At 38.1% G+C, this 13,277-nt stretch overlaps 1 protein-coding gene across 5 annotated transcripts in view; it reads right to left on the bottom strand.

Annotated features, from left to right (window-relative positions):
• GPHN (gephyrin) overlaps positions 1-13,277 on the bottom strand; it is a 569,154-nt gene that overhangs the window by 37,425 nt on the left and 518,452 nt on the right. The gene's annotated exons all lie outside the window — the stretch shown is intronic.

Here is a 13,277-nt window from a genome sequence, read left to right as displayed (position 1 = left end):
AATCTGGTAATAGATCATGGCTTACAAGAGGGACAAGTACCAATGTGTGATAATAGTCAGAGGATCTGTAACTTCATTTATACTGCATGCTGTATCTCCACAATAAATCTGTGAGGTAAGCTGAATGGATATTATTATGCCATTTTTACAGAAAAGTGACAAGAGTCAAAGTAGCATGTTGAAGGGTAGACAGAAAAGTGGCAGAACCAGGATCTCGGTACTTTCTTAAGTGTTTATTCCATCCCACTGCCCAATTAGAAGAGATTGTTGAATTTTTTCAAGTATATGACATGCCGTACAAGGAAAAGTCTCATGAGAATGGACCCTTGTGTAAGAACATCACAAACAGATGATGCTAAAGGAGCAGGTAGGGATGTCTGGGATAATCAACAGAAGACTGATTGTGTGGACGTGTTCGTGTAGTCCCGGGAATAAAACAAACATAATTCTGAATCCTATATTTAGATGGAAACTAAGATTCTGATTAAACACAACTTGAGGACTTGTTCACAAGTCATAAATTTGCTTTCTTTTGTATGATTCAGTTTATATTTTTAATTATAAAATATTTCCAACATAAGATAACAATATAAAAAACACCCATATATCCATTTCTCTCATTTGACAAATGCTAATATTATCCTCTGGTGGCGCAATGGTTTAGTGCCTGGCTGCTAACTGAAAGGCTGGCAGTTTGAACCCACCAGCTGCTCTGTGGAAGAAAAGGCCTGGTGTTCTGCTCCCATAAAGACTGTAGCGTAGGAAGCCCTATCGGGCAGTTCTACTCTGTCATATAGGGTCACTGAGTTGAAATTGACTCAACGACATACGACAACAACAATATTATCTCATATTACTTCAGATCCATCCCACTGCATATTGTACACCTGCTGGGTGCACAAGTATGCTATATTCCTCTCACCATCTCCCTAGCTACTATGGGCATAACAGCTACTAATGGACATCAAGTAAAATCTGCGCCTTAGGGGAGATGATTGCCCTCTGAAGAAACGCAGAACTCTGTTAAGCTATCTTAGTGGGGTAAAGGAGGAAAGGCTGTTCCAGTAAATCTAGGATAGAACTGAACAGGGGCAATAAATGATGTCCATTGCCTACGGGAGGACTTCTACTTTTATTACCCCCTTTTGTCTTTTATCGCTCTCTTTTATTACTCTTTCCCCTACCTGTTCTCTGTACATGCTATCTGGCGTGCAGACATTGCTTATGCAGTTAGTATTTAATCCTGGGAGACAGGGACTTCAGGTGTTCTCCTCCTAAGATGTGAACATGGGCATGCTTGGATGCGATTTAACATCATCCTGTGGACGGGAGTCTAACTTTAGGAAACCTAGGCTGATGATGATGTATGCTGTTCTACTCATCCTGTTCTGTTTGTTTTGCAAGTAACAAATGCCTGTTGACCTCACCATTAGAACAGTGTCTGGTCTGTGCTCTACTCCAAGTGGCTTCACTAACAACTTGTGAATATAGTGATATTACACCTTCAGATAAAGGCTATTGACCATTTATTTATCTAACTACAAAAATCCACGGCAAATAATAATGATAAAAAAATCCAACTTAAATTTATTTTCAAAATATTTTCTTACCATTGTCAGTAGGGTGGCTGTTGGGTTAAGTAAATTAAGCTTTCTGGGTGTACACCAGTAGTTTTCCTTTTCTCAAAGAATGACATTTTAAAAGGATATTGTGATGTCATTTAATTCTTCCTTCATTAATAAGTGTAGTTTTAATTACATTTGGATAGTAATTAATCATTTCTTTAAAGAAAATTCTACTACTACATCAGCTTGATTTACTAATACTTTCATTTTAGCTTGAATTATTAAGTACTCATTGTTCTCTTAAAGCACCATTATTATATGAAAATATTCTGTAACAAGGTTGATTTAGTTCTAAATGCTGAGAATGTAAGTCCTAGGTGACAGAAAAACAAAACAAAACCCATTGCCCTCAAGTTGATTCTGACTCAGAGAGAAGAGAGCCATTAATTGAAAGCCTGGGTGTCATAAGGTCTTAGAATCCAGTTTTGTCTCTACTGATAAATAATGACCCTGAAAAACTAACATCATTTTCTGGGTCTCATTTTCCTTATTTGTAAAACGGGAACATTTGCACCAGGTCCCTTCCATCTCTAACATTCACTGATTCTAAGCACTTGAGGTTGGTTGGGACCTAGTTCATGCACAAAGGTATCATTTTTAAGTTAAACCAGAAGTCTACTTTGATGTTGTAAAAATTATCTCTTTCCTCCAGCAGTTCTGTTTTACCAGGAGCTGTCCTTAATGTTGTGCTTATTTTTCCACTCTCTGGTTGTTCCTTAAAGTCAAAATCAAACTAGTTGCTGTGGAGTCAGTTCCAACTCATGGCAACCCCATGTGTGTCAGAGTAGAACTGTACTCCATAGGGTTTTCAATGGTTGATTTTTTTAAATGTAGATCTCCAGGCTTTTCTTCCAAGGTGCCTCTGGATGGACTTCAACCTCCAACGGTTCACACCACTCAGGGACACACCACTCAGGGACGCTGGCTCCTTACATTGTTGGTATTTTCCTTGGTGTACTGAGACTTCTATTTACCCTTAGGGCTCAGGAAGTTGCTAGGGTCCCTTGGACCTGATGGGAATGGAATTGTAGTGGGAAAGAGGATCACAAGTGGTAAAAGGCACAGAACTCTCAACTCCTGAACTGGCGAAACATCGCTGACAAACTGCTAGTCCTCTACTGGAGTACCAAAAAAAAAAAAAAAAAGCCTCTCTGCTTCCTGGACTGCTTAGTTGTAAAGATTTGGATTTTCCCAGCCTTAGTAGTCACTCACTGTTGAAATTAACTTAGTGACCTGGGAGATCAAGTGGTAAAATACCTAAAAGCACAGTAAAAAAACACAAAGAGATAGATGTTGCACAGGATGTAATAAGAAACTTGAAGAACAGATTAAGAGACTAACATATTACCAATAGGAATTCTGTATGGAGAAAAAGGAACAGAATGGAGGTGGGAAATAGAGGGAAATTTCATTTATTTGAAAATACTCAAGCTTGAAGATGAAAAGGTTTACTGAGCTCCAGCTAAGATTGATTAAACACACACACACACACACACACACACACACACACACACACACACACACACACACACACACACACACACACACACACACACACACATTTAAGCATATCCTGGTAACATTTTGAAATTTCAAGAACAAAGAGAAAATCTTAGAAGCTGTCAGACAGAAAGATTGGGTTACTAACAAAGGAAAAAGAATACTGGCTTTGGAGTATTCACCTACAATACCAGAAACTAGAAAACAGTAGATTATTATCAACCAGCAATGCTCAAGTCCTATATCTAGTCAGACAGTGTTTACCTATCAGGATGGAAGAATGATATTTGTAAAAATGCAAAGAGTCTGATAATAATTCACCAAGGAATGTATTGGAAAAAAGACTCTCAATGAACAAATGAATCAGAACAAAGACCTCAAGATTGAAGAAGATGCAGAGGAGAGGAAATAGTATTGAAACACACACACATTTATTTATAAAAATATAGCTAAATCTAAATGGATAATGACTGAATAAAGTAAGAAATTATATGAACTAAACATGGATTCTCAAAATAGTAGAGACATACTATAAAAACCCTTAATAACTGTCCAGAACTAAAACCACTGTCTCAGTGGAGCGGGAGGAAGGAGGTAGGGAAGCAAAAGTATTCTAACAGTCTCATGTTACTGGTGTAGGGGAGTATGGGAGAAATAGGAGTGTCTCATTGGAGAGATATAGTTAGCACTTTTTAAAAAAATACTGTAGAGAAATGTTTATTTAATTATGAGTATCAGACATTGAAATTAAAGCCTGAGGGGAATGGTAAAATACAACATAACTTTCCCAAAATAATGAGGGGACAAAAGGGAACAAGTAGTACCTGGATCAAACCAACAACAGGGAAAAGAAAAAGGAAAAAATAACAAAGTTGTACAGATAGTAAACAAAGTAAGGTGGAAGAAAAAAATCAAGACAATCATTTAGTTATGTTAAATGTGAATAGGCTATTTCCCTCTTTATAGTCAGATATAAGATTGAGCTAAAAAAACAAATCCCATTTTAATGTTATTTACAAGGGGTACACTTAAAGGGATGAAGGGTTGAAAATAAAGGGTAGGACAAAATAGACACCTGGCAAATGTAAACAAGCAAGAAAGCATAACGGCACATTAAGTCAAATTGGAATTTAAAGTTAAAAGAACCAAAAAGGATAAAGAGATGCAACAAATCATGATAAAAGGTAAACTTACAAAGATGATACAACAACATATGAGTGTCTCACAGCACAGGGTCTTAATTCGTCTAGGCCTCATGATTGCCCTGGCAAATCCCTGCACGTTACAGTTACTCAATAAATGAACTGAATGAATCCTGGCCTCAACTCAATCTTTCCATAGTAGCTTTGGGAATGAATGGTGTTTAATTATTAAACTATAATGATATTATGGGCAAATAATATTGTTGGGGATGAAGAAGAAGACACTTAACATAGAGGGTAGAACTAGGACTGATGGATGGAAGGAACAGGGAGGTGGACTTTAGCTCAGCGTACTGGAAAAATATCCTTACAATAACCGCCATCCAACAACAGAAAGTTATGCCTTATGAGGCAATAAGATCTTTCTCACTGAAAGGGTTCAAACAAAACTTACGGCTCACTGGTAGAGATTCTCCTCAACACCTCCACTGGGTGGAAAGACTGGAGCAACTAACTTCACATGTTCTTTTAGATACTAAGATATACTGAGTCTATGGAAACACTGAAAGTTACATAAACACAATGACTGTTTTCTGTTTACATATAGACTAAAGCACAGATTGAGAAGCTGACTCCAGGATTGCAATAAGGTACTCATCTTGTTGACCATACTCTTCTTCCTCTCAATTTTTAAGCAGCAGAGATATTTGACTATTTGACTTGAGTGAAAAAATAAAAGCACCCTTTCTTCCTAACGCCATGACATTCACCTTCAATTGGGGAGATGGTTACCAATAACAATAATACTGTAATTAGAGTTCTAATTTAATCAGATGTCAAAAAAGCTTAAACTTAACAGAGAGAGAGAGAAAGGAGAATGGAGAGGCATATCTGAAAATAAACCTGTCAGAATGAAGGTGGCTTTCTTGAAAACTATGTACAAATCAGGTTCTGTGAAGGAAGACTATATGTAGATGGTATATGTTCTGAATATTGTATCTTTTTCGATTTTAATCTGATTGCTTTAAAGGCCCATTTTAAGTTCAGATTCTTTTGTTTTTTAAAATCTGCATCTCTCTTAAGTTACTATAACCCTGATTCTGGCATAAAGTTCTTTTTGCTTGAGCATGAAGCTTGCTCTAAAATTCAAAACCAAAACCAAGCCTTTACCCTAGTTTATATCTTACGGATTTCAGACAGAGCATCAGAATGCAAATGTAGTTTTATTTTAAAATATTTAATATAAACACACAGACGGACAACAGCCACTAATTAGTTTCCTGTATCATCTGTTACGCCAACTGTGAGCTGCAGCATCTTAAGATGAGTGAAGATGACGGTGGAATAGTGAGAAAAAGTTCTATGATTTGGAGATGAAAGAAGAGTAGCAGATAAAAAATAGTTTGAGAAATACACAATCATATACTAGTTTCTCCAGAGGTCAAGGATAAATTCCCCAACTACAGATATTTTCTGGGTATGTACAGAGCTCTGGTAGCGCAGTGGTTAAGAGTTTGGCTATAAGCAAAAGGTTGGCAATTCAAACCCACCAGCTGCTCCCTGGAAACCCTGTGGGGCAGTTCTACTCTGACCAATACGGTTGCTATGAGTCAAAATCTACTTGATGACAATGGGTTTGGTTTGGTTTTATAGAATCAAATTACATACTACATGTAGCCATAATTTAGTCCTTCTTCAGTCCTCCTGAGGTTCTGGCACTATGGAGTCATATAAAGAAATAAAGTATATCTCTGCCTTTAAATTTACAAGCTAGTGAAGAAAATATATGGAAAAAATTTAGAAAAATGAGTGAAATAAGCAATAAAATTAGTATCGCTGATGGAATTTAAATATATTAATTAAAATAAAAATACATATAGTAGGAAATGATATAAACGCCGAGTGGGACAGAATGATTAGAAGTCGTTTGGGATAATTAGAAAAGGTTTTCTGGAAGATATTACTTTTTGTAGGGTTAGTATAAGAAATTTCTAAAGGTACAGTAATACTTGGAGGTTATTCTTAGAAGAAACAGTAATACCAACCGTAATAGCAACTAGTGAAGATTAAGAAAGAAAATTGTAATTGGCAGTAGATAAGCCTCTCACCCAGGGTGGAGAGAATCTCTTGTTATTAACCATATGTTTGCTAAGGTAGAAAGAATATTATTGGTTAGCCAATAGAAAATGAGAAACTTCTGCTGATGTATGATCAGAAAACAAATCAGCTATGTTGACTCAGAAATTAAAACTGCATTTTGAGCAGAAAAGGGTTTTTTCATAAGGGAAGCAAGCAGTTTATAAAGATGGTAAGAACCAGTTATATTCAGATTTATATTCTCCCTGATGATGAGAAATTCCTACTTTAAGAACATTAGGTAAGCACAAGGAAGCTAGGATGTATTTGGTTCACAAATTGGAAGACGTAAGGCACTGAGCTTTGGCCAAATAATCACTGTACTGTTAAGTCTATCTTGATAATTTCAGCGCAATGTGCCAGTTTCATAAGAAGCCAATTTGCTATCTCAGTGCTTGTTCCTCTTCTGCTTCATGCCTTAACGTGAAGAGGCAGCTTTGCAAATTGGCAGCAGCAGGAGCAGGCAATTCAAATCCAAAACACCAACCTATGACAAAGCCAAGCGAGCCCAGCATGATTCGAGTGGGGCAGGCTTCTGTGATGGCAATTTTCCAGAAGGGGGAACCCTTTTCTTAATTATGGGAATTTCTCAGCCTTTCACGCTTTGAAAGGCTAGAGGGTCCAAGTGAGTAGTTTGAATGCTATATTACTGAGCTGTCTTAAAGTTGATGTAGCAATATAAACAGCTCAATAGTTAAAACCAGTCTTAGGAATGATATGAATTCAATTAATGTTGAAATTTATTTTAAAAATTTCCCCTAGTGGATTTTGTGTATTTGGATCACGATTATTGCTTGTCATATTCAAGAAGTAAATGTGTAAGATCATCTATTTAAGCTTGGAGGAGCAGCTCCCTGACTTTCTAAATTAAAAGCCTCCTAAGTCCATTTGGAATTATTCCCCCTAAGATCTTTTTCTTCAGAAATATAAAAGAATCACTCCAGACACCCAGTGCATTTTTTTTTTTTTGTGATGTGTGTCTCAGTTGCTAATACAATCCTGCTGTCAGCACCATACTTTATGGCTTGTTCCTATGGCCAAGATTTTTCGACTCACTTTTAGGGGGCCCTGTAAGATTCTTTTGGACAGCTGCACAGTTGGAAGTTTCCAGGCTCCATGGAAAGAGGGGGTTGACACAGGAAAAGATGGTAGGGTTGTCTAATCCAGGGGAGGTACTCCTCCTAAGTGCTGTGGATATAGTGGTGACAAGACATACCTTGTCCTGGTCTTCCTGGAGCTTACTACAGTCTGGTGGGAAACAAAACAGCCCTGGTCCAACATGAACAAATTCTTTTTCTACTCTATTCAGTCTACACAAGAGAGCAATTTCTCAAAGAAATGTTTCAGAAAACTGAGGGAAAAGACAAAAAAATTGTAAAAACACAGAATCACATATATACCCAAATGACCAAAATCTTTACTAAGTTCTAGCCACAACTGTCTTGGATGGCACATGAGTTGGAATTGACTCAACGGCAACTGGTTTCTGAATTGATTTTGGGGTTGCAAATACATTTTAATCTGTAGGCAAATATTCAAATACAGAATCCATGAATAATGAGAATCGGCTACATGTATATACTTATCTGCAGATGCAGATTTCCTCGTTTGTCTTTGACTCTTCCCCTACACCAGGGAAACAGTAGCTCATACTGCTTAGAAGGACAAAAGTTGGCTAAGAGGTTATTGAATCAAACATGGAAAGAAGAAAACTAGAACATCTACTGTTCCATATTCAAGGTAGAAATGGGATGGAGCTGAAAAGTAGCTTCGTATTATACAAATCTGTGCCAATTTGAAATCTCTAGGCTGACAAGTTTCATATTTGGGTCATACCCACTATTTTCCTCTTTCCCTTTCTGTTACTTCCTGGCATTTACGGAGCAGCTACCATGTGCTGGACCCTAATTGCTGAAGATAAAGCTATGAACAACTTGTTTACATGTTTACCAGCAGTTGAGGGTAGGATCTATGTTTTATTTATCATTTTACCCCCATCATCAACACAGCTTTGTGCTTTGCACATGGTAGGCACTAAAAAATTGGTCATAAAATAAAATAAAAATATAAAAGCACTCTCAGACAACTGTGGGTATGTGCCAAGATTTAGTTCCACAGATGATCATAATTTATTTACAACTGACAAAGATTTGAAACAATCTAATGTCTGACAAGGGATTGTTTGAAAAAAATCATATTATAATTTATACTGAAGAATAATATGTAGGCGATAAAGTAGAGGAATATGTAATGATATGCTCCAGCAGTTGTAAGGGTGGGTGGGAGGGTAAAGAGAGAGAGCTTATAAAAGGAAAGGGGCTTTTCTGTCCAGAAAAAGGAGAATTGTCTATTTTATAGTGAATAAGAAGTAGTTTAGTTAGGGGTGCAGAAAGTAAACTTAATAAATCCTCCTGTGATTTGTCACCACTTCTATATGACATAAAGATCTAGTATTCTGCAACCCAGGTCCTTATTATTCATTTGTAGCCGATTCTCGTTATTCATGGTAATTATGTTCTGTGAAGTCACTGTAAACATTGAATTAGGGGATACTGAACCATTGCTCTTAGGGGAAACACAGGGTTAGATTCCACCTCCAGTAGGCCAGCATATGGTTCAGGTTTTTCCCCTTTAAGTGCTCACGCATTTTGGGCTCTGTACACCATTAGGAGTTTACACTTAATGTCACCCATGGTATTGGTGTACAATAGCAAGATCGCATGGTCTTTGAGTGATCTAAAGCCACGGGCTTTGGAGATCATTTACAAACATCATTGTAAAACAAGCCAATCTCATCAGCTTTGCAAATCTGCTCTCCACATAACCCTTTTCCTATATAACACTTAGCAGGTATTTTTAAAAATTCTTCCGTAGCCACTTGATCTGCAGAACCTGCCTTGTCTCTAAGTTTAACATTTTTGCTCTGGACAGCCTTTTTTTTCATTGTGGTAAATATGTATGTAACATTTGCCATTTCAACATTCTTCACATGTAAAATTTAGTGACCTTGATTTTATTCATCATATTGTCTAACCAACACCATTGTTGGTTTCCAACTTTTCCCATCACCCTTCACAGAAACTTGTGTACAGCCTTTTGAAACATGTCTGCCAGCACTAGCCAAGGAGGGTTTAACATTTTCCTGACCATGGATAACTTGTCTGTAAATTTCTCTGGCTTTCATCTCACTATGCTTTTTAAAATAGGTGATTTAAGTCCTCTCGAAGATCAAAGACTATAGCCTTCAGTAAGTGCTTCCAAGTCCTCTTCCCTTTCAGCAAGCAAGGCTGTGTCATCTGCATATCAGTACGGACTACACCTCAACGTAAAGAAAACAAAAATCCTCACAACTGGACCAATAAGCAATATCATGATAAATGGTGAAAATATTAAAGTTTTCAAGGGTTTCATTATTACTTAGATCCATATTCAATGCCCATGGGAACGGCAGTCATCAAATGACGTATTGCAGTTGGGCAAATCTGCTGCAAAAGAGCTCTTTAAAGTGTTAAAAAGCAAAATTGTCACTTTGAGGACTGAGGTGGGCCTGACCCATGCCACGGTATTTTCAATCACATGCAAAAGCTGAACAACGGACAAGGAAGACTGACGAAGAACTGAAGCCTTTGAATTATGGTGTTGGTGAAGAATATTGACTATACCATGGACTGCCAGAAGAACGAACAAATCTGTCTTGCAAGGAGAACACCCGGAATGCTCATTAGAAGTGAGGATGGCGACACTTGGTCTCATGCACTTTGGCCATGCTTTCAGGGAGGACCAGTCCTTGGAGAAGGACACTATGCTTGGTAAAATAGAGGGTTAGTGAAAAAGAGGAAGAACCCTCAGTGTGATGGACTGACACAGTGGCTACAACAATGGACTCAAATATAGCCACAATTGTGAGGATGGTGCAGGACTTGGGCAGTGTTTTGTTCTGTTGTACATAGGGTTGCTATGAGTCAGAACAGACTGATGGCACCTAATAACAACAACAACATTGCTGGGCAAGTTACTTAACATCTCTGGGTTTCAAAATTTGTCCTTTTATTGTTCCAATAAAAGTGTGTCTCACACACTGTGAGAAAATATGTCTTAGGGAACGCATTTTAAAATACACATAACAGGCCTCTCTACAACCTTTTAGCTCAGTAATGAAGTCACTCCTGAGGCTCACCCTTTAGCCAAAGATTAGACAGGCCCATAAAACAAAACCAGACTAAAGGGGCACAGCAGCCCAGAGGCAAGGACTAGAAGGCAGGAGAGGACAGGAAAGCTGGTAATAGGGAGCCCGAGGTTGAGAAGGGAGAATGTTGACATGCTGTGGGGTTGTTAACTAATGTCATAAAACAATGCGTGTACTAACTGTTTAATGAGAAGCTAGTTTGTTCTGTAAACCTTCATCTAAAGTACAATTAAAAAATACACATAATATTTATAAATGAATGCTTTTCAAATACAGTTGTTAACTCTCAGGTATTTGATACACCCTACCTGTACTATTTACTGGAAACGCTGGTGGCGCAGTGGTTAAGCGCTATGGTTGCTAACCAAAGGGTCGACAGTTCGAATCCACCAGGCGCTCCTTGGAAACTCTATGGGGCAGTTCTACTCTGTCCTATAGGGTTGCCATGAGTTGGAATCGACTCGACGGCACTGGGTTTGGGTTGGGTACTATTTACTATATTTACCTTCTTTTAAAATAAAAGATGCAAGGAGTAAAGGTAAATTCCAGTCTAGCTCAATCCAAATAGTTACAAAGTCTTACTCTTCTATTTTAAACTGATTGTCAAAATTATGGTAGGTGATAAGGATAAGAGTTGAGAAGCACAATCATGCAGAATTTAAAAACTGTGTCAGAGCTGATTAAGGGTTCTGTGCCATTAACATTCTTGAGCTATTTCTCTCCTTGCTTTAAACATAGGGTAGGGTTTCTCCCCTGACCCTGCTTGTTTCCCTGGAGAGCTTTACACAGAGGCTTTTGTATAACAACATTTGCTTTCATTAGCAAATGGCTACGTAGAAAGGAGAAGAATAAAGAGGGAGGCAACATTCACAGAATACCAACAGGCTGTAGATTAAACGTACCTTGTTTCCCTTGCTAAACTCCCAGCACAGACTTCCATTACAACAGTTCTAAATTCTTTCCTCCCACATTCCACCTCTGCATTCTAAACCTTTCACCCTGGGCCTCTTCAATATAGCACTCTAAGGCTAAGAAAGCCTAGATTTGCATCAAATGTATATTTTAAAAATTGTTCTCAGTTTGATGTATGGTATTGCTATCAGAGAGAAGGGTATACACAAGAGACTTGCATAGTCTCGGAATAACCTACATCCTGGTTATAGTTTTGTTCTTCATGCTGTTTTTAAGGCACATACTGGAGTTAAACTTAATATCAACAATTTATTGGAAAATGTCTACCACAATCAATAGTGTGAGTCCCAACAATTAAATATTAGTATTCTAATATACGAGCATTACAGTGGTGTTTTGGCCTTTATGGCAAAGTCATGGCAAGTATGTATAGCATATATATGGCATATATATGGTATACTACTAAGTAATCATTTTTTATATATACATAAGTGCAATGAAAGGAAGGGGAATGGACATAATCATAGCTTAGGACAGAAAGGATAAAAAAGCTCCTTTTACCTTATAATATTGCTTAGAGCTCATTACTGCACTTGGAGGCAGGGCCTGAGCCAGGGCTGAGTGGGAAACAAAGACTGAAGAATCTGGTGAGTTTGTTCTGTGGGGCTTCAGGCCTGCTTGCTTTAGAGATCATATCTCTATGCTTTTTAAACCCTTGGACCCATTCTGCTGATTTCTGTGCCTTTTTTAAAAGCTGTAAAGTTGTTTTTTACCTTCTTTCAAGCAGTGTCTGCATCAGGATAGTTTTTAGGCGTTGGAGGTGTATATGAAAGGACCAGTTACTGGTCAGGTCCAAATTCAAATAAGCAGTTTTTTTTTTTTTTTGCAGTGGGTTCTTTCTACCCACTTCCTAGGGCCTGGGAGTCTGATGCAGGGTGATACAAGGCAACTTGTGACACTGGCTTCATCAGCATGGGCTTTAAGTTGGCTAAACATTCAGGCAAATACAAATGTTGAACATTTTAAAAGGAATGATGTTTGAAAATATGTCAAAGAGTCTTTACTCCAAATGTTCTCAGAGAAAGAAAATAAAACAAGGAGGAAAAATTAGAACTGTTAAAGGTGGGATGATATGATAGCTACTGCCTTTTAGGTTGCTAGCATGGTGCTTTGTCCAAGGATCCTAGTTTGAGCCTAAGCTGAGGTTGACAGGTATCAGAGCATATCTTGTGAAATAGAGCTCTTCAAAAACATCCATTTAAGGGAAGAAGGACCCAGGCATTATCTTACAAGACTGAAGTGACAAGGTGGTCATCGGAAAGAGAGGGGGTGATAATGGGTGACTGATATGTCATTGTATCCATCACTCAGATTTGTCTCCTGATGTCTCTATCAGGCTGATGAAGATGAACCTCTAACCAAAAGCCCATTGCCGTAGTTGATTCTGACTCACGGTGACCCTGTAGGACAGAACAGAACTGCCCCATAGGGTTTCCAAGGAGTGGCTGATGGATTTGAACTGCCAGCCTTTTGGTTAGCAGCTGTGAGCTAGTGAACTGGAGCTAGTGCTTGGTGAAAGATGGCAGAACAGCAGTGGTGTATAGTAGTGGGATACCAAGAAAGAGCAGACTTGCTTTTGATCGCATGTGAGACACTGCTGGAGATTTATAGAAATACTTGGGGAATTTAACAGAGGGCTGCGTTAACTGAGCAGATGGGGGCAAGATGCTTTTCAAGATGGGCAATTATAGTCAATGTGCCTCCTTTGTACTTATA

The sequence above is a fragment of the Elephas maximus genome, chromosome 10 (genome assembly GCF_024166365.1).
Source record: "Elephas maximus indicus isolate mEleMax1 chromosome 10, mEleMax1 primary haplotype, whole genome shotgun sequence".
NCBI classification, from domain to species: Eukaryota; Metazoa; Chordata; class Mammalia; order Proboscidea; family Elephantidae; genus Elephas; species Elephas maximus.
This window is presented reverse-complemented; position numbering and strand designations above follow the sequence as displayed.